This window comes from Pteropus vampyrus, unplaced genomic scaffold (genome assembly GCF_000151845.1).
Source record: "Pteropus vampyrus isolate Shadow unplaced genomic scaffold, Pvam_2.0 Scaffold166, whole genome shotgun sequence".
Classification (NCBI taxonomy): Eukaryota; Metazoa; Chordata; class Mammalia; order Chiroptera; family Pteropodidae; genus Pteropus; species Pteropus vampyrus.
Window position 1 is genome coordinate 168720 of NW_011888947.1, and position 21788 is coordinate 190507.

General features: G+C 39.9%; 1 protein-coding gene and 2 pseudogenes across 1 annotated transcript in view; all 3 read right to left on the reverse strand.

Annotated features, from left to right (window-relative positions):
* The window catches only part of BANP (BTG3 associated nuclear protein), a 116162-nt gene that overhangs the window by 93189 nt on the left and 1185 nt on the right, over positions 1–21788 (reverse strand). The window lies entirely within an intron of this gene.
* LOC111745835 lies at positions 8467–8585 on the reverse strand (annotated as a pseudogene).
* LOC111745821 lies at positions 15310–15428 on the reverse strand (annotated as a pseudogene).

Genomic DNA, 21788 nt, shown 5'->3' on the forward strand with positions numbered 1-21788 from the left:
GACTCCCAAGATACAGTATTACATGAATATAAATGGGGCAGAATTTATGCAACGTGTTTTAAAAAAAGAAATATGCTAGATATGCACAGAATATCCCTGGGACATAAGAGGTGAAAAGGAAATTATTTTTCACCTTTCGCTCTTTTATAATATTTGCATTTTTAGCATGTTTATTTATCACCTTTTCAAAAATAAACACTTTTTAAAAATGGTCAGACAACTAAATATTTAGGTGTAAACTGTGCAGGAAATTCTCAATTCCAACCTCAGTTATATCCAGTAATATTCTCTGAACTTGGTGCCTGTGCTGAATACTGGGAGTTTCTTCAACCTTCATCCTCAGCAACTGCTCCAGGATTCAGAGGCAAGCAGAACCCACATGAACTGATTCAGGAGAACCTGTCAGGATAAGGAAATAAGGTGTCGTGCTAAATCTGTATCCTCTGAAGACCTCTAAGTACAGATTAACTGGTGATCAGTTTGAAGATCCAAGCTATTCATGCCATAAACAGTCTTCTTTTTTCCAAATTAAGAACCAAAGCAGATTATTAAAGGGACACACTCAATTTCTTAATGAAGGTGGTAGTTCTCAGTTATATAATATCACCCAACTGATCCTTTTGACTTGATAGATTTAAAACATTTTAGAGTCACAGACTGCCTTCAGAATCTAATTTAAAAAATGATAGGCGTTTTCCCAGGAAAAGAACACAGACAGGACAGACAAAATTCTGCCAATTTTCACAGGCTTCAGCAACACCAGTGTAAGAGCCCTAATTTATAGGGGAATGCAGCCACCAGAGGAAGACCCCTGCTTCTCCTGCAATATGTCGTGGCAACGTGACCGAGTGCCAGCCAACGGGACATGAACTCAGATGTGGTGCACAGCAGCCGAGGACACCTCGTAAAAGGAGAGCTGGCACGCGGCCGTGGCCTTCCTTCTTGTCCTCCTTGTCCTCCTGCTGCTGGACTCCAAGGATGAGAATGGGACAGGAGCTAGAAGAGCGGAGCAAAGAATGACAAGGAAGTAGCCTGGGGCCCTCACATCTACGGAGCTGCCACACGTCCCTGGCCTGCCTGCCCCAGACTTCCTCATAAGAAAGGGAAATAACCAACCACTTGCTTTAAAACAACATATTCTGGAATTTGTCACATGCAGCCAAGCTTAACCTAAGTGATATACCCTGAAGCCCATTCATGATGGCCCGCAGCTTCCAGGTTAAACACGTGTCTCATAAAGAGCTAGTGGAAAGTTTCCAAGGAGCCGATTAAAGCTTTTTCCTGATTTCTAAAGTTCTGCGAGTGGCTTAAGAAAATACTCCAAACTCACCATAAAATCCCTAACCTCTTCCACATGAGGACACCATACATTATCCAAGTTGTTTACTAAAAATGATTCTGTTGCCAGGATAAAGAATCATTTAAAATTCTGTTAACAGTGAAGGTTTGAATAGAAAAAACTAGGGCAACAAGCCCAAGAAAACTGGAACAGAGTGATACATGCGGTTGCCATTTTGGCAAATTAAATTTGTCATTTCTCAGAAGTCCTGGAGATAATCCAGTGTTAATATAATAAAGCAACTGGACTGAGATCAATGTTCAATAATGTCTCTAATGGCAATGACTAGTTAGAACCCTTATAGTAAGCTTGTGAAGAGAGCACCTCCTAGGGTGCACGTGAAAAAAGAGCCCACCAACCAAATCAATAACCTAAGTGCTCCTTCTTAGGGGAATGGTAAATGTTTTATTTCCTACTGTAAAACGCTGCAGACATCAATGTGACTGAGATTGGTTTAATTACATGAACCACAATGGAAGATCTCCAGAATATACTACTATCAGAAAAAAAGAAGGAAAATTGCAGTATGTATATGATCCCGGTTTTCTAAAAGTTGCATGTATATGTAGTCACGTATCTGTGTGTGTGTAAATGCACAACAGATGATCTGGAATGACACATACTAAACTTGAGCTTACCCGTGAGGGAAGGAATACAGACAACACAAACTGACCTTCATCCTCGGTCTTTCTAGATTAAGTTTTCTATAAGCCGGTATTACTTATCACTTGTGAAATTGTTTTTCTAAAACATAAGTGTACAGCCTACAACATGTGCATCCACACAGCCATGACCACTTGTGCAGATGTGCCCAAGGCTGCAGCCACTGCACAGCCCTTCCCTGCTCTGTGAACGTTTCCATTCTCCTGAATCACTATGTCATACTTTCTCCCGTCCCGTCCAAATCCCAGCTCCTCCTTCCCTTGGTGAGCTGGAGATCTTGCTTTCTCTTCCCCATCAGTTCCCTTGAACTTGGCCTCCCTTTCTGTGGCTGCTATAGGTACCACCTGGCCTCGGTCCTGTCCACAGGCATGCCCTCCCCTCCTCCGCAGCAGGGGCTTTGCACTTAAACAGCTCTCTCTCAGTCCCTCAACATCTGCCAAAGGGTCATTCCCAGTATACATCACACTGCTATTTCCCCAACCTCCCTCCATCTCCATCCCTCTGCTCTCCTTCAGAGCAGAACTCTCCAGAGTTGCCTGTATATGCTGTCTCCATTTCTTCCCCTCACATTCTACAGTTGGCCCAGATTCTGGCTTTTCCACCCACCGAACTGCTCCAATCCAGGTATTCCCGCATGCCTGCCCTGCTCACCGAAGGACCTGCCCAGGGTTCACTCCCGCCTCCTCCACAGCCAGCCTCTCTCCTGGGTCCATTCTCCTAGTCTTGCCCTGCACAGGTTCTCTGTAGGTTCTCATCACCGCTCTGACATGGAGTGCCCAGGGCTCTGTGCCGGGCCTCCTGTCAATCATCCTAAACTACCATCTACGTGCTGATGGCAAACAGATTCACCCTTCGACTCAGACCTCGCACACGATTCACGGAGCAAACAAACTGATGGACAGCACCCCCGGTCTAGTCCCAACTGTAATGTGTCGAACTTAACCCAATATCCACCCCACAACCAACCTGTTCCTCCCAGACTTTCCATCTCACTTTATGGCAACACCCAGTTGCTCAGGCCAAACCTTCAGCCCTGCTTGGTTTCCCTCTCACACATCTCACCTGTAGGCAAATTCTCCCATGATACACATTCTGCACATATCTGGAGTTGTGCACTGGCCTCCACCGGGGCCTCCCCGCTCTGCCTTTACCCCACAATTATTCTCAATATCTGGTTTAAAAACTACCCAGATTATGTCATAACATGTGTCAGACTGTTCAAAGCCCACTGCAGACTTCATGCTTACTCAAAATGGCTTAACCAGCACTCTGAAGTCAGCTGCTCATTAGCCAGTGCCTCTCAGTGCCTCAACCAAGGAGATCTCCGCATCAAAGCAGGCACATACCCAAGTTCAAGGCCCTTACACTGACACTTGCCTGCCCCTCCACCATCTACTGCCCACCACCAGCAGCTACTTCCCTGCTCTCCTCTCCTGCTTTATCATAAAGCACTACCGTCTAACTCACTGCATGTACTAAATGTTCATTCTGTTTAGATCTGTTTCTCCCACTATAAGATCAGCTCCATTAGGGCAGGAATTTCCATCATCTTGCCCACTGCTCAGCACAGGCTTGGTACACGCTGCCCCTCAATGAACGTACATGTGATAAATCCAGCAGAAGAATCCTCCTGTAGAGTTATACACCAATGCAGAACTACGAAGGTCAGCGTTTCTACTTAAAAACCATAGATTAATGTCTTCGAAGTTCTCTGTTTTCATTTCAATAAGGACTATACCACCAGGGTTAAGTCACAAACCTATTTAGTTTATGACTGTGAACTTCATCTGAATGACACTTTCAGTTAACAGTGAAAATACAACAAGCTGCTCGGCAGCTGTCAGCAACAGACATAGCAGCTGTTTATCAGCTGAAATACAGAACTGCACATTTATTTTTAATTTTTGGTAATTTTTAAAGAAATTTGAAATTCTGGACACCCATACAATAAAACCTCAATGCCATTAAAACAGGAATAAAAGGCTCCTGTAACTGAACATACAACTTAGCTTTAGCAGTTAAGGTTAAAAAAAGAAAACACTATACACTATCGGCTTTCATTATATGAAAAAAGGCAGCCTGTATTGGTACTGGGATTTTCTCAGTCCTGCAAGAATGACATCACATGGGTCATCTCATTAGGAATGTCACCAACATATGGGATTTGTTTTCCCATCAGTTTTTAGGGTAGTCTTCGAAGAGCTGTTTCTTATACCAACCCTTGAATGCAGCCCCAACGCTGAATCTGATTTGGACCCGGTGATATCCATAGGAGGCACCACAACATAGCTAGGTGTATAAGCTCCCAGGGCAGGGACCTGACTCTGCTCTACTAAAATTATTTACAACCATCATATAACATGCAGAGCAACCAGCCTAAAGAGATGCAGGCCATAGTCATGGGTAAAAACCCAGTCATACACCTTACACATCCTGGAGGGGCCTTGGAAGTCATCTACTGCTGGTCTAACTTCGCTTTATAGGTGACAAAAATATAAACTGAATGTATTACTCTGAGGGTTAGGAGTGTCCATGGACAAGTACAGGAAAGACAATCCAAAATACAAGTCTTGAAGTGCAAGAAAGCAGAAAAGACACTCGGAACATGACAGGAGGGATGGGGGAAGACCACTATCACCTACAGCAGGCCTAGGCTTCTGGATCCCAGTGCCCCAAGATCCTCTGAAGAATGTCAAGTCAACAATGCCATAAAATCGGAAAAGTAATTTCCAATTCCTATTTAAGGAAGTGGCTAAGTAGTACCTCGTTAAAAAGCTACATTTCCATAAACAGGGATACCTCCAGAAAACTGAAGATCATTCCATTTAGTCAAAACCTTTTGGACATTAGAAATAAAATAATTAATTAAAAGCCAGTATGAAGTAAGCAAAGAAACCAATTTTTATTAAACTGAGATATGTGAAAAAGACTTAGCTTAATTATTTTTCCCCAAAAATCAGTGTGGGGTGAAGGGGAAATAAATATGCAAAAGATGAAATGGGGGAGAAAGAGAAAATATGACTAAATGACTGGTCAGGTACTAGATGAACTAGGAAATTAGGAAGAAGCATCAAATACTTCTTCCCACAGTTTCCACTTTGCCTTAGGAAATTAGGCCACACTACTTCTTTATGAGAGCTCCCTAAAAACGCTTAAGTTTAAAACTAGGAAAAGGTCAAATTAGCCCAGATGACAGGTCCTTGTTCCTTACACTTAACATAATTGATTAAATTTTCCACCTTTATTCACGCTTTCCAAAATATATAAACCTCCTCAGATATAAACCACAAATGCAGGAAAGAGAAGCTGGATTTAAGCTGATCCCACAGCACCCACTGTCCTAATTCAGACTCAGTGGTTTCAGGACCCCCTTTATCATCTTAAAATTGTGAGGCCCCAAAACTTTGTGCCTGTATAGGTGTATCTATTAACAGTTATCACATTTAAAATTAGAAGAGAAAATGTTTGAATATTTCTTTATTCATTTAAAAATTATAAAAACATATCACATATTAACATACAAAATATCTTTTTTATGAAAAACAACTATAGTTTCCAAAACAAAAGTAGCAAAATCTTAACAAGAAGAGGAATATAGTTTGGCATTTTACAAATCTCTTTAATGTCAGACTTGAAAACAACTGGATTCTCGTATCTGAATCGGCTTTTAATATGTTGCATAGATTGTTCTGGTTGATACATGTGAAGAAAACCCAGCGTCACGCAGAGGTGCTGCTGGGAAAAAGAAGAGTATTTCAATAGGCTTTTCAATCAGCTTTTCGGATAATTATAGTTTAATACAATACCAAGACTCAACAAGTGTTTTATTTTTCCCTAAAGGCTTGTTGCAATGTAGAATTTGAAACCATGCTGTACTTTATTACTTCATTACTTGAAAATCCATTGCTTTGTCTTGCCCTTTAAATGGACCTTTACGCAGGTGTGATTTTGTAACATCATGCATTGGTCATCTGAAAATACTGATTCACTGAGTTATGCAGATCTTCCAAATGTTTACTATAGATTACCAGAAGCATCACATTCGTTAGTATGAGAACTAATCTCATCGGAAAGTCTTTAAGCATTAGGAAGCTATTAGGCTCACAGTGGCAGATACAAACTTTTTGAAATTCCAATTTCATCTGAAAGCTCAAATTTAATCACTGGCAATAACAGAATTAGTTGTTTTCCTTAAAGTGACAGGGTAATTTTGTTCATTTAGCAAGAAATAGCAGTAGTTTGCCAATTATTCTTTTGTGATGGTTCATGAAAAAGTGGCTAGTTCAGCTAGCAACTCAAATACCTGCAGAAGGGCTTATCCTTGAGGCAATCTTCTTAACTCCGAATTGTGGCAGAAGTGCTTTCCATATACTTCCTGTTTTGCCACACAGAGTATTAAAAGAGGTGTACTCAAGGGTTCAGTATTAATAAAATAAGTGATTTTTACTGCTTCATCAAGGACATTCTTAGGTGAAAAAGGCTTTTATAAAATTGCATAGCAGTGAAGAATACAATGATACATGTGCAGCTTGGGTCGTCAGCCTCAACTGTGCTAAAGCAACAATAGTTTTACTACCATTGACCCTGAACCAACAGTGCAAATGTCAACCAACATGAAAGAGGCAAATGACCCCTTACAATCATTATGAAAACTGTTTGGATCTCAGAGACCGCCCCCCCCGCCACCCCCGGGAAGGTCTCAAGATTCTGTGCACCACATTTTGACAACCACTGCTTCCAGGTACTATATCTCTAGAAAGAAAACATAAGAACTTCATATGTGTTAAAGTGAATTCCAGATAACTTCTGCTATAAAATATAAATCATAAATGTCATTAAAAGCAACTTTTACTTGATTTACCAACTGCCAAAGATAAATGTAAATACGACATAGAAGCCTGCATATATCTTGCAATAAAAATGTTGGGTTTTACATATGTAATATCCAAATTTTAATTCTTCCCTGGTAACTACTAAATACTTAACACTGTGAAGTATTTATTCTGATAATATAAAATACCCATCTGCCAAAGATACAAAGTATAATAATGTACAATTGGCTGCAGGCTTAAACATCTTAACCTTATTTCTTAGTTCCAAGAGAGACTTTAATGAATCTCTGTGAACTCTTTTACACAATCTTCAGTGATCTTATTATATTCATTCTTACTTTCTTCAAAAAATAATCATTGGGTACATATGTATACCTAAACATATGCTGCAAGGGAGGAGAATGTAACCCTGCCCTTAAGACAAAGAAGTGACATTTGCGATCTCCTTGGGATCTACTGCTATGCCAGGGCTAAGAACAGCACTAGGGAAATGCAGATTGAAGCAGCTACCCAAGCCCTCGAAGATCAAAAAAGGCTGCCCAGAACTGGCAGGGATCTGAGGCAGCTAGGAGGCATCAGGGCAGGAGCAAAGAGGTCAGAGGTGCAGGTCTACTGGCTGGGACTCTTGAAAAGTCCAAAGCACAAAAAAAAACTAGCAGTGGCCTTAACCAAGACTAAGGAGACCTGCCAGATGCAGTAAGGTCCTGGGGATGGGGTAGGGGTTGTCATAAAAGAACTTCAGGGGAAATTTAAATATGACCGGTATCTTCAAAGATATTGAATTATTGTTCCCTTTTTCAGATGGTATGTAAAAGAATGTCCTTGCTCTCAAGACAAGAGTGCTCAAGCATTTGGAAGTGAAATAAGGTGATCTCTGCAACTTACTTTCAAACGCAGAAACACACACACACACACAGCAATGTGCCCAACGTTAACCCTTGGTGAATCTAGGCGAAGGATATACATCTGTATACTTGTTGTACTCGTCTAGCAACTTTTCTCTAGATTAAAGTTAGGAGGAAGTGGCACAGAATCACTGATTTGGTAAAATATGCTAACGCTCGGTCAAGCAGAGCTTGGAGGGCTGCATGTTGGTGGACACGGCCCCACGTCACGGGGTACACATTGTTAACAGGGAGAAACTGGGTGCAGGACACACAAGAACCACCTGTGCTATCTGCTCTGTATCTGTAAATTTCAAATTATTCCAAAATAAAAGGTTTCAAAGTAAGTAAATTTTTAGAAAAAAACAAAAATAATAAAACCCTCCAATCTACTTTGACTCCCATCATATCCCTCCCACGCCAAACTCCTAGGACATGTCCTGGAACTCTCACCCAGCTGGTCTGCAAACGCCATCTCTTCCTGCTCCCTTCTGGATCCTAAACAACAAATCTGGTTTCCAAACTCGCTATCAGGCTAGAACTTTTCGCCAACGAACCAGATGAGAGCCCGGTAAACAATTCCTAGAGGTCTGAACAGTTCTTAATTGGTGAACCCTCTTTATGGAAGAGACTTTTATGATTAGGAACATTTTGCAACCTATACTTAGTAGATCATAACAGAATTGTTTATTGCTTAATTAAAGAAGGGGCAATTTTGGTTTGGTGTTTTTTGTTTTTTGTTTTTTTACACCTATATTACCTGGTCTTTCTAGGTGGTCTCCCATCCAAGTACTAACCAGGCCCGACTCTGCTTAGCTTCTGAGATCAGACAAGATCGGGCACGTTCAGGGTGGCATGGCTGTAGACAGTTTTGGTTTTCGGAAAAAAAAAAAAAAATCCTGACCGCTTTTTGGCACTGGCATTTCTTTTTCTTTTTCACTCAAACCTCCGCATCCATGTCTTCCTCCCTCTCCTTGGGGACTTACTCCAGGGTCCATGTGATACCTCTGCCCTCATCTGAAAGCTCTGTCCTTTGCAGAGCATGTTCATCCACCTGACTCCAGCTGCAGTGCAATGTAACCAACACGCCACACATACCAGTGTGGCCCCTTCTGAGCTTCAGGAAACAGCTGCACAATAAAAGACACTGTCTCCCAGGGGATGCTAGTAGGTATGTGCTTTGATTATGAGACTGACACCCATCTCTCCCAAATCTCTGTCTGCCACCTTGACCTCTCACCAAGTTTAGTATTTCAAATCATGCTATAGACATTTGACAACAAAATCTATTCCTACACTTCCAAAGCTGATCTCTTCTCGAGTCCCTGTTAGCTTTTTCCCCAAGAATGCTGCTCAAGGAGATATCATCTATATCCCAACTCCTCCAGAAAAGAACCCTGCAGACGCTTTTTAACTCTCTCTGCTCTGTTACCATTAAATATCCAACCATCACCAGACCCTACAGTTTCTTAGCGATTACTGATTCCAAACTGACTTCCGCTCCCACTGCACCTAGTCTGCTGAGCACCTCATCATCCATAAACTGGCCTCTTCCCAAGTCCCTGCCTCCAGTCCCACTGTTATGTAAGTGTCATCTCTCTGGGACACATTCTGAAGTTGAATCCATTGATCTGGTAGGCTAACTGTCCCCACTGTCCCTCCCAAAGCCACACATGGCTGAGGCAGGAAGCCAATCCCCTCTCATCCATATTGTAAGTTCCAGAGTGATTTTTCCAAAGAGGGCTCATCGTCTCAGAGCCCAGTTCTGAGAGGCCCTCCTCTGTTAATGGCATCATATCTAAACTCCTCTATCCAGGTTTCCAGCCTTTCCCAGTCTGGCTCACCCTTGCCTGTCTGTATATGATCGCTGCTTTCTAAGCCAGTGGTTGGCAAACTATGGCCCCATAGGCCATATCTGGCCCTCCACCTCTTTTTGTACAGTCCATGAGCCAAATCAAAATACCAATATTTCAAGACATCACATTCATGAAACTCAAATTTCATTGTCCACAAAGTTTTATTAGAACATAGCTACACCCAGCTGTCTGCATACTAAGGTTGCACTGGGGCTATAATGGCTCCTGTAGTGGCTGAAAGTCTCACTTTAATGTAAAAACAATGGTTCTATGTATTGGATCACCACTACCATAAGCACTATGTTGGGCACACAGGAGTCATCCACAAACACTTTAGTGAATAAAGGAATGACCCTGAAGTTCAAATGCTCCTACAAGCACAGACAATCCTGAAACTCAAGTCTCTGACAGCTCTTTCAACCTTTCAGCTACAAGGACCGTAGAAATCTCAGTTCTAATCATCTCTTCATTAAAAAAAAAAAAAAAAAAAAAAATCAAAAGCATTAAATATATGAGAGACTACAGTTGACATTCTCCTACACTTTCACTGCACTTGTACCTATTTTTTATAGTTAAAATGAAAAACATTCAGAGATGTGAAAATGGATCAGATGACATGAATTTATATACCTCTACAGAAGGTTATATTTCAGAGAGACCTTATATTGCTTTTGATGATTATATACCTAAATCCAACTGTAGCTCATTTTATACAGTGAAAAGTAAAATTTAAAATTTTTAAAGTTATTTTCCCACTAATATATGTTCATATAATAAATATTGGCCCAAAGATAATAAGAATTCACACTCAACATTGCAAATTGTGTAAAATCATCTAATAGAATTTAAAATTCTCAATAAAGTATCATTGAATAACAAATAATACACCAAAATTACAACATTGTATAGTAAAAGAATCACAGTTTGCAATAAAAAGTCACTTCCTAGCGAGAACAAGAGGGTGTCTTAAACCTAATGACTATCAAGGACAGCCGCAGGGACAGAGTGGAGGCTCATGCTGTACTGGCAGGTTCCTTGCAGAAGCGCAAAGTTATCATGGGTTCTTGCACTTGCAAGTATATACTTTACGATCACAGCAAACTTTTAATTAGCAACCTATACTAATTTAAAACACCCCTAAGCTCCTGTCCAATTCTAAATTTCTAAGATTTCACAATGTAAGTTTATCACAGACGAAATTCTAACTATATGCAAATTTCTGTCAATTAAATCAGCACCATATGAGATTAAAAAGATATAAGACCTGGCAGGTACAGTCGATGATAATAACAATAATTATAGGAGGTACCATTTATTGAATTCTAAGCACTGTATTAAACATTATCTCATTTAATCTTTACAACCTTTGATGTAGGTGTGTCCCCATTTTATAAAGATGGGCCCATCCCTAAACACCTCCTTATCTAAAACATGCATCATGAATATTTATTAAGGGAATATGAGAGTAGACAGCAGTGAAGAAGTGGGGGGTGGGGAGGAAACAGAGCACACAACCACAGTAACTCATTTTGTGTCCAGTTAACTAAACCCATCACTACCGGTTCTCTTTTCCCTCCCCTGGAGTTTGGATCTGTGCATCCAATCATCTCTCAGCTATCTCCAGAAACTGAAATCCTCTCATCATCCATCTGCTCCTTCTGTTTATTCCCTTATGCTGCAAAACTCAGGAAGGGGGTTAGCAGTCCAGAGGTAAGTGTCCTAACCTCCTTTGTCTACCGATTTCACAGAAACCAAACCAAACAACTAATATGTGTCAAAATACTAAGGGAATTTATAATCCTAACTAGCAACATAATAACAAAAGAAAATTAACTCCTAACTTGAGCAGTTATTAGAATAAGTACAATAGGCAGTAGATGCAAGGACCTTTCTAGAGGTTTCGGACCACATAACGGATGTCAGGCAAGCACAATCCCTCAGAGGCAGGTTGGATGACCAAGGAGAACTAGTTAATATTATCGAGCACAGAAAACAGAAAAAAGTGTAAGAAAGCCTGCTAAGGTTGTGTGGTGGACACTGGCTAACTTACACATGGCCCTAGCAGACACATCCATGTAAGTATCACAGGGGCCCAATATTCTTGGGAAAAAATATATTCATCAAAGTTCATAATGGAGTCCCCTCTTCCTTTGTTATAAAGCAGCAGTCCTCATTTGGCACCAGTGACCGGTTCTCCTATGAGAATCTAATGCTTGATGATCTGAGGTGGAGCTGAGGCGGTGATGCTGGCGCTGAGGAGCGGCTGCAAATACATATCAAACTTTGCCTGCTGGCCAGCAACTCACCTCCTGCTGTGTAGCCCGGTTCCTAACTGGCCATGGACCCATACTGGTCTGTGGCCCAGGAGTTGGGGACACCTGCTATAAAGGACATTATTGGGATTATTAAAATCTGAATTAGATCTGTTGCTTAAATGCATCAATGATAAATTCCTAATTTTGATAATTGTACTATGGTTACATAATAGAATGTCCTTGTTTTTAAGAAATAGCCACTTAAGAATAAAGAAACATTTTAAACTGTTGAAAAAAACAAATAATATACACACACATACAGTTGTAGAGGAGGGAGATAAAGCAAATATTAACAACTGAGAATCTATATCTTAATTCTTTGTACCATTCTTGCAACTTCTAAGCCTGAAAAAACCCAATTCCTATAAAGAGATGTTGAGGCTTTTTCTCCAAAGAAAGGCACAAAGAAAGGCACAAAATGGACAAAAGCCTTCTTCTTTGAAGGTGACTTTGCTAATGCTAATTATACTTCTGAGAGACTGCCACTTGGAAACAAAGATGTTTTCTTTCCAAGTAGATTTTCCCAAAATAAACTAAAAGTTCCTGACCTACACCCTCAGTACCTTCACTAGATAAATGAGATGGTTTGGTAGATACCTCCAGATCGCCCCAAACTCTCGAAGTCAGTAGTGAAGAGCATGGATGCTGGAGGCAACTGGCAGAGCAATCTGTAAAATGATGATAGCAGTTTGAAAGGTGCTTGGCACCAGCTGAGGTGCCCCTTATATCATCTGTTAATAAACTCCCAACCTTGATTTCTTTCTCCAACTGATATTAGTACTTTTAGTCTAGAGCTTGAAGATTCACAAACAACAGCTCGAGGGCCAAATCTAGGCAGCCATCAGTTTTTATAGATAAGTTTTATTGAAAAACAGCCATGCCCATTCAAGCTTCTACCTTCCAAGGGCAAAGTTGAGCAGTTGTGACAAGAGACCCCAAAGCCAAAAATAGTTACTTATCTGGCTCTTTACAGAAAGTTTGTTGACTTCTGTTCTAGTATTTAATGATTTTGCAGCATCTTTAGAATCTTGAAACTGCCTCAAGACTGAGATAGAGAAATTAGAGACTATTGCTGAAGAATAGTGATCTTGACCTCCTGAGAGGTAGCTCTGCTATTACAGGATTATTCAATTGCCTCTAGGTCTGGACCGGCTCTTCCTGTTCCACCTCCTGTCAGCTGTAAAGAGCGATTTCCGAATCAGGTTAGAGTGAATCACAGACATCCCAGTGAGGCAAAGCAGGCTTACTGAGCTCTGAAATGATCCTGAGAGAATCCATGAAACAAGTCGAACTGAATTTTTTATTAACAGCTATATGTGGAGGGAACCGCAAGCAGTATTATTTGCTTTCATCCTATTGCACTCCCTTGAGCTTCCTTTCTCCTAACATAGTATGATTGCATTTTATACAAATTTGAATTATAAAAATGAAAATGACACAGATTTAAAATAACATTAAGCCCTCATTTTGAAAAAAAAAAGTGAAATTAGTTGAATTCCACAAATCTTAAAAACCTATAAAAATGTTTAATTTCAAAACTAGAAAGCCAATTAATTGCAAGCTGTGTTTGCCCCCTGACAGCTGCAACTTTTAAATGGTTAACAGGACACCCAGCCTTCATCAGTCTGAACACAGGGGGTGTGAATTACTTGGCACCTTTGGGTTAAGTGTTCCTGGCATAAAATGCAGCCTAACACAGCACTTTGCTCCCTGACTCCCACTGATGAAAGAATTCCCAGGAGGAGGGTTTGACAACAGAAGGTCCCAACCTGATTATCCACCTGCCAACAGGATTGCAGGGCTGCACTTCATGGTGACAGCAAGAACCGCAGCCTGAGTCCTTCCCTGCTCCATCTAGTAACAGAGATACCTGTGCCTCTTGCCACATTTAAGGGACATGTAGTTCACACCGACAAGGAAGTGCCAGCAGCACACATACCATGTTTTCACTGCCAGTTTATCCAAACCCACTTTTAGTTCAGAAAGGTTAAACTTTGCTTCAAGTTTTTTGATGATTTTCAATCTTAAGGGAAAGGGAAAAATACAAGAGACCACAAGCAGCATTCTTTGAAGCACAGAGTGTAAATCTTTATTACTAAAAGGTTTGTAAATACAGGGCTCTGTCCAGTCATCCAGGCCCCAGCCTGACTGGCTCAATGCAGTCCAGGTTTCCGGAGGGCACGCCCAACCTCGTGGCCAGGCTTCCACCCCTTCCTGGGCCCTTCTGCCCAACTCATTTGCACTTTCAATGCCTTATTCATACTCAACTATTTAAAACACTAATACAGAACAATTTAGGACAAAGAAATGATAGTCAATTTCCACACATTTCATTGCATTTATGGACTTTTTCAGTGGTTTAACTAAAACCTGTTGTCATCTTTCACCTTCTCGGACCTTTTCTCACAGATTTTATTCTTCCATTCTTATGCCTTGTGGATTACCTGTCTGGGGCACCTGATCATTCACACCACCACCATACCCCCACCTCCCCAACGTGAAGTTCTTTTAAGGGGATAAAGTGAATCTTACTGTCCATCCCACTATGGAGGTAGATGGTCTAAAATATTTAATCAAATCCGACAGTTCTTAACTATGGGTAAACATGAAAGATGCAGAGAAGTTCATTCAAAATAGGAACCATGTCTTTACAGTATTTGGGGCATACTGCTTTTGCCTAAGTTAATGGTTCCATCACATTTTAATTCAAGAACATCCATGGGTTCCAAGCAATGGGAGGCTCCAGGTGCTGATGCCAAGCTCTACTTCCTCTTAGAGGCCTCCTCTGGAGCACTATGAAGAGGATGGCCCACCTCACCACTGCTCTGGGGGAAATAAGGAAGGGTCAAGAGCCTTCTTTCTGCTCTTTGTCCTCTAGGACTGAGGACAGACACCCTCTCTTCCAAGGGGACAAGCTGAGCACAGCCATGGACAGGGGACAGACAGAGCCAAAGGCAAGGCAGAGGGCAGAAAATGAGTAGCTGAAGCTCTCATTTTTAAGTGGTTCCACAACCTGCATAAAAGTGAGAAATATAAGGGTTAAGTAATTTTAAAAATACTTGCAAAGGCAGTGATGACTGCTATGATTCTCTTCTGTGATATGCTACTTGAGCCTCAGGTACTGTCCATGAACAAGAAAACAAGTACAGTTTTTTAAGAGCAAATTGCAACCATGTGATCCCACTCAATACTTGCTCTCAAATTCCCTAAACTTTTCACATGCCCTAAAAATGAACATTTTAGAATGACTCAAAGCACTTCTGATGGACAATTCATTATGTGATTTTTTTCAGCCATCATGTATGTGAAATCAGAGAACACAGTAATGACTTTTATTTACCTCTGGTATAGGGAGGACTTTTATAACTTTTATCTAAGACATTCTCATGGAGACCCTTAATGTGTATTTTTCTTTTTTTACGCCTACAGCACCTGGTATTCCTGAGTGGTCTCCCATACAAGTACTAACCAGGCCCGACCTTGCTTAGCTTCTGAGATCAGACAGAATCGGGCTTGTTCAGGGTGGCATGGCCGTAGACTTCTTAATGTTTATTTTCCCCCAGAAATCTTTTCTTCAAAATGAAAAAATATTTATTGTTTTCAGATTTAAATAGCTAAAGTAGTAAAGTTACATGGACAATTTTAAAATCAGTCTTGCATTGTCATGTAATGTACTTAATTGTACAGCTAAAGCTTAAGAATACATACAGTACAGATGATCATAAATAAAAACTAGGGCTAATAAGCTGTAACACGTGTTACCAATAAACTATTAATGCAAATTCACCTAAAACCTGTGCCAGCACACCTATTTACCAGTCCAGAAAACAAGGTTTGTAGTTCATTATCTCTTATTTCCTTGGCGACCATCTAGCACAGGATGTATTTCTTCAGCATCAAAGTGAATATGTAACACCTGGCAACTTTTAAAATGCAAATTCCAAGTCTCCCCCTGTCTTTCAAGACTGGGCACTCTTATTCAGGCCACATTCTATCTCCAGTAGAGAAAAATTAGAAACAACCTAAATGACCAAAAATTTAAAAATTACTAAGTTATGATACATCTACTCAAAGAAATGTTATACATCCATTATAGGTTATCATTATGAAAACTATAGAAACAGGAAAACCTGATATATTTTTAAGCAAAAGTCACTGAAAATGTTACGTACATATATAAACATATTATGTAAAAATGTATTTTGAAAATAAAAACTGTAAAAATATTCTGATATATAATGTATTAATGTGGTAGGATTGGTTTTTTTCAGAATTTTCTTTTATGCTGATGTGCTGTTTTACAATAATATTTGGGGAAAGTATGCATTTTTAAGAAAAAGAACTATGTGTGCTTTATCCTAAAAATCAATCTGGAAAAAAAGCAAATGCACTTAATTCAAAGCAGTGGATCAGAAAAAGATCCCCAGACTACCATCTGGTGAGAGAGAATACAACATGAAATCAGAAAAAGTTTATTAAGTTAATAACTTTTTTCCAGTTCTATCAAAACCTTAAGTTTATTTCTTGAAGTAGTATTCATAATCAGTGTTACACCCTAATGGAAGAGAAAGGGGCATGGATATGCTAGAAGCCATTCCTATTTGCTTTCTATGCATTTTCAGACAGCCCTTGCAAGGTTTTACTTCATGTGATACTAACAATTACACCAACAAGGTGGGGCTGCAAGAATTCGGGGTATATTCTGAGCATGAAAATTAGCTGTCTTAAAAATCTCTGGGACTGCCTTCTCTTAACAAAATAAAACAAACATACAAAATAAAAATAAAGCCTTTTATTAAATGTCACAATATTTCTTCTGTTTTATAAGAGAAAGATCAGTTCACAAAATTGGGACCACTATTAACCCAATTGAGTTGTTCTTCATTAACTCTGTAGGAAAACCAGTATCACGATATATAAATTACTTCTCCACAATACAACTTTATCCAATAAGATACTCAGAACTTCGGAAAATGCAATGGTTAGCGACTGCTAATTTAAATAGACTTGGAAAATATATTCATATAATTTCTTTGGTTCTCCACATTTTGATTGTGGCAAGAACTTTGGTTAAGTATGCCATTATTTTGTACATGTTAATAAAGTGTATACGTTTAAGCTGTCTGCTTCTCAAAACAGATTTGAGCTTCCTAGTTTCCAAATTCGTAAAATGATAGCAATCTCACTCTTTCTGTGAGGATCACACGCCGTAACATCTGTAAAGTGCTTAACTCTGGCACCCAGTAAGCCTCATAGGGGAGAGTGAGTGCCATGCAGAGGCTAAGCACAGCAGCTCTGAAGCAGTACTATCTGCTTTGAAACGCAACTCCATTACTTGCAAGTCACTTCACTTTCCTGTGCCTGTCTGTATCTTTACCTATCAAATAACAGGGCCTATCTCATAGGGTTGCTGTAAAGAATAAATGAATTTGTATATGTAGAGCACTTAGGACAGGTGCCAGGCATATAGTAAGTGCTCACTATACATTTGCTATTATTATATACTCTCTTAAGCATGATGCCTGCAATTTGGATAAACTGTAGCAAAAGAGATTTAACTGTCTTTAGATAACTTTAGCTATATGAAACTGCCATGACTCAAACACGGCCAACCTTCCCACTGGCATAGCTAAAGGTAGCATGATTTCTTCCTCCATTATTATTTTAAAAGAAAAAGGGAGACAGAAAGAAAACATTTTAAACATTTGCAAGTATCAGTATAAAATTATACTTTAGTGGTGATGATCAATGGGGAAGTTTTGGGAAACTGAGGGGACATTTTTGGTTGCCAATGATGGAGAAGGAGTACTACTGGCAATAGTTGTGGAGAGGGGTCACTGTAGATCCTGTAATGCTTGAGTTGATTCTTCGCAATTAAGAATTGTCCGGCATCCCTCACGACTTTCGAATGCCCAGAAGACATTCATATAAATGAAAATTCTGTAATTAACTAAGCCTAGAATCTATTTTAAATGTAAACATAAAGAATTTTTTTTGTTTTAACATTATTGCTTTTCCAAATCATAAAATAATTGGGCTCTGTAAAATATTAAAACATTACAAAAACATTGCAGAAAATATTTAGGAAAAGTAAATCTTCCATATTGCCACCTGTCATGGACTGAATTATGTCCCCCAGAAATTCACGCTAAAATCTTAGCCCCAGTATCTCAGAATGTGACTGTGTTTAGAGACAGGGCCTTTACAGAGGTGGTTAAATTAAAATGAAACCATTAAGGTGAGCCCTAATCCAACCCCACTGGCATCCTTATTAAAAAAAAAAAGGAAATTTTGCCACATGAAGAGACACCAGACATGTGTACAGAGGAAAGATCACATAGCACAGCAAGGCGGCCATCTGCAAACCAAGAAGAAAGGAACCAAACCTGATGACATCTCAATCTCAGATTTCTAGTCTCCAAGAACTATGAGAAAAAAAAATTTCTGTTGTTTAAGCAAAACACACACAGACACACACAAAACTGGACACTTATAAGAAGTACTAGTCAGGGTTTTGGTAAATGTCCCTCAATTCGGATTTTCTCCTGATTAGACTGAGGGTATGCATTTCTGGCTCAGTGTACCAAACTGGGGCACATAATATCACTATGTCTTATTACTGGTGATGTGAAGGTGTTATCTGCTGGTGTTTTTCCACTGTGAAGTTACTGTTTTTCCCTTTGTAATTTATAAATATCTTGGGACTATGTAAATATCAAAGACTGGAGATTTAAGGAGACATGACAACTGAATGAAGAGTGGGATCCTGGATTACATCCTGAAACAGAAAGAGGACAGTGGAAAACTGATGAAGTTCAGTAAGGTCTGCAATTTAGTTAACAGTACTGTGCCAATGTTAATTTCCTGGTTTTTATAAGGATACCTGATTATGTAAGATGTCAGCATTAGGGGAAGTGGGTTAAGGGAGTAAGTGAAGCTCTCCATATTTTTTCAACTTTTTTTAAGTCTAAAACTACCTCAAAATTAAGTTTACAAAGCTGCATATTCTGATACCATATGTCATCTAGGTGGGGCCTGAGAGTCTGCATTTCTCTAAAATACCCAGTGATGGTAATGCTGTTGGCCTGTAGACCGTTTCACCAGCAAGTCCTTGGCAAACACAGCTGACCCATTTCACTGTGCACAATGTTCAAAGGACAATCGACAAAAATGCATTAAGATTACACTTCAAACACAGTAATCACTGCTTAACTAGAGGCATTCATTAAACTCTGGCACTCTGAACTGCTCTTTCAGGACACTGATACAGTAAGAAGCAGACTGAAGAACCTGAAATCACAATCTTTGCTACAGAAGTCTATGGTTGGCCTTCCCCAGCTGAGCCTGGCACCCCTCCAAGGACGCAGAGCCAGGAGAACCTCTACCAGGATCAAACCATCCGCCCGCACTGCAACATGGTAACTGCTACAGGGATAATGATCTGGCCTCAGGTCCCAATGATGGTGGGAATCATTACCAAGGCCACTGGGAGGAGAGAAGGAGAGCAGAGGAGAGTGAGGAGAACGGACTCTGGAACTGCTCACAGTGAGGGACTAGCCAGTACACGTGATCTCCACTCCCAATAAAATGATTTTTAACAGCGTATAATAAACCCATAAGAAAGAAAATAAGACAGCAGGCCAAGAGATTTTGCAAATTTCTGGGAGACTTAGAGAATGTAATGAGGGCAAAGGAGCACACAACCTGGAGCACACAAGAGTGAGTACAATCAAAGAAGGGCTCTAAGCTGCAACAGGTTGGGGTCCAAACCCAGGACCCTCAACAGAGGATGAGGGCTGCACCTGCACACAGAAGATAGTCCCAGTACAGAAGAGCTGTGCAAGGGGTCCACTAGACCAAGTGGGGCAGTCCCCTATCAAAGGGGTCTTCCTTAAGCTGAAAGGTCCAGAGAAAATCTGCCATCTGGCATTCAAGGTCCACGCACAGTAACAAGTTCCCAAACAAATGGAAACCCGCCTATTTTCAAAACCAGCCCCCAAAATTCAGATCTGCCTGCTTCCTCTTGCCTAAGACAATTACCAATAACTGAGTACTTGCCATATGAAGCCAGTATTTTAAAAAAGATGACGGTGACATTAGACCAAACAAGATCAAAGAACGAAAAAGAACTGAAAATCCTTAATAGTATCCTCAAAGAGATAATGTATTCAAAAAACAACAAGCTACTGTGAAAAAGGAAGAGAACAAATACACTCTTGTAAGTCAACATTTCAATTATGGATATTAAAAATTTTAAATAAAAGATAAATTGAAGCCCTCTCCCAGAAATAAAAATGACACAGGAGGAAGATAAAGACAAGAGATTCAGGGGGTCAAGATGCCCATCATCTGACAAGAACTTGGAAAAGAGTAAAAGCAGAGTGGAAGAATTCTCAAATAAATGATTTAAGAGACTTTCCCAGACCTAAAGGACAGGCCCCCCCAAAACAAAGTGTTTGGAAAGGGGCTTCACATCCTTTAAAACTCTGGAAATGTCCTAAAACCAAAGAGGACCCTAAAAAGTCACCCAAAAGGAATAAAGCTACTTGGCAGAAGGTTCTCATCAAAATGAAGAAAGCCAAGATTAAAACATGGAATCTGAGCAAACCCAGATGTATAATAAAGGAGAATATCAAGATGATACCTTGATATTCTGGCATACAGTAATCAATTCAGATTTTAAAAAGAGGACAGAGGGCTGGGAAGGCAGGAGAGGTTTGACACTATCATTGACAATTTAAGCAGTCAACGGGAACAGAAATGTAAAGAAAAAGAAAGGCCATTACAAACAACAGAAAAAACAAACAACTGTTTAAGAAGGGAAATACATTACTTGGCTGTGAAGCAAACAATATTTGCATAGTTATAAACAATAAGTTAACGGAACATAGTGAATTCAGGGGATAGAAGAGGTGAGATATGATAAGCTAAATCATGCTATCATAACAGAAAGCCAAAAATGTGTAAAATAAATTATTTAGAGCTATGGAGAACTTCTTGAACAAAACAATGTCTGTGAGGAAAGGAGCTGAAAGGTGAGACAGGGGACTGCTGCTTCTTTGTTTTTCATTGACATTTCATTGTGTACATTACTTTAAAAAATATATGTATGTACAATTCTTTAAGAACATTCAAACCCTGGCTGTGTCTTAGACAAGTCATTTAACCTCTGTGGGCCTTGGTCACCCCATTCATAAAACAGGACAGTCTCTAATTCACTGGGTCATTGTGATGAGAAACACTGGAAATGATTAGCAATCCCAGCCACAGCACATAACTGAGATGGCAGTTGTTTGTTTTATTTTTAATTAAAGCCAATGATGGCAGACTACAACATGCCAAGAACATATTCTTGATTACAAGACAAAGGGGAAACAGAGCCAGATATATAAAATTTTACAGGAAGTTTTGGTGTTTTCTTTTACCACTGGACATTTGTACCAGGTAAAAGCTGAATGTTAAATGATCCAATCATCTAATTTGATGTCACATTTCCCTCACTTACTGAGGACCACTCAACTATCCCAAGTTATTTTTGTTTCCCAAACTTCCAGTTACAACTCTACCCTTAGAGAGAACTGTCCTCTCATCTACTAGTTTTAGTTCTAGTTTTATCAACGCAGTCAAGCCTTGGAGTACATTCGTTGGGATACATTCGGGAAGAACAGGTAACTCCAAATAAAGACCAATGACCTGTTCCACTTCCACAGACTCTAACCTGGGCCCTCCCTGATCAGTGCAAGCAAGCTCCCTAACCCTGGAAGTCACACTTGTTAACAGTTCTTCAGGGAACATTTATTTCTCCAATACTAAGACAATCCCTACCATCTCATCAGGGAAAGATCAGTCCTCTATTAAGGCAATGTATCCAATTCACTCTCAGTGAAGGCGCGATGTAC